Below are 787 nucleotides of genomic sequence, written 5' to 3'. Positions count from 1 at the left end.
ATCTGGATTGCAGGAGGATTCATACAGCTTTGAATAAAAAGATTGGAAAGTGGCGGTGATCTCCTTAGGATTTGTTGAGATACCTCGGTCTGAGCGGATGCTGTTGATAGCATCTATGGACTCGCTTTGTTTCAATTTCAGAGCTAGCAATTTGCTTGGTTTACAGCCATTAAAATAGTAATTTTGCCTCACTCTGTGCATTATGAATTCATCTCTCCTTTTTAGCAAGTCATTTAGCTCTGCTCGATTTGAGACTAAAAGAGTATGTGTAGATTTAGAAAAACAAGTCTTAAGAGATTGCTCTAAAGATTTTACAACTTTCTTCCAACTCCTCAATCCTTGCCTTTCTCTTTTTCTTCAAATTTGCTGCAAAGGAAGATGTGAAATCTCTAATAAATCCTTTAGTGGCTTGTCAGATGTACGCAGGGTCCAAAACTGAGCCAGTATTGATTGATATGAACTCCGCTAGTTTGGCTCCAAATTCTGTAATAAAAGCTGTGTTTTGGAGAAGGGAATTATTGAATTGACAAAGCTTTTTTCGCTCCTCCTGGCATTCCACAAAGTTACCGTGGTAACAAATGAAAGGTTTGACGTCAAATAAAAAAGAATAGACCTGGTTTTTAATGATAATGCGGAGATGGGGTGAAGAGCCTCAGCCCTGAGTCGTCGGTCACGTGATCCCCTTTCCATTCATTTTTTAGGGTTAGGTACCGAAACCCGGTGCTAATACGGCACCGGTGCCTAAACTAGGGACAGACCGATTATTGGCCCTGGCTCATTATCGAGC

This window comes from Perca flavescens, chromosome 16 (assembly GCF_004354835.1).
Source record: "Perca flavescens isolate YP-PL-M2 chromosome 16, PFLA_1.0, whole genome shotgun sequence".
Classification (NCBI taxonomy): Eukaryota; Metazoa; Chordata; class Actinopteri; order Perciformes; family Percidae; genus Perca; species Perca flavescens.
The sequence above is the reverse complement of the archived record's forward strand: the minus strand, read 5'-3'. Positions refer to the sequence as shown.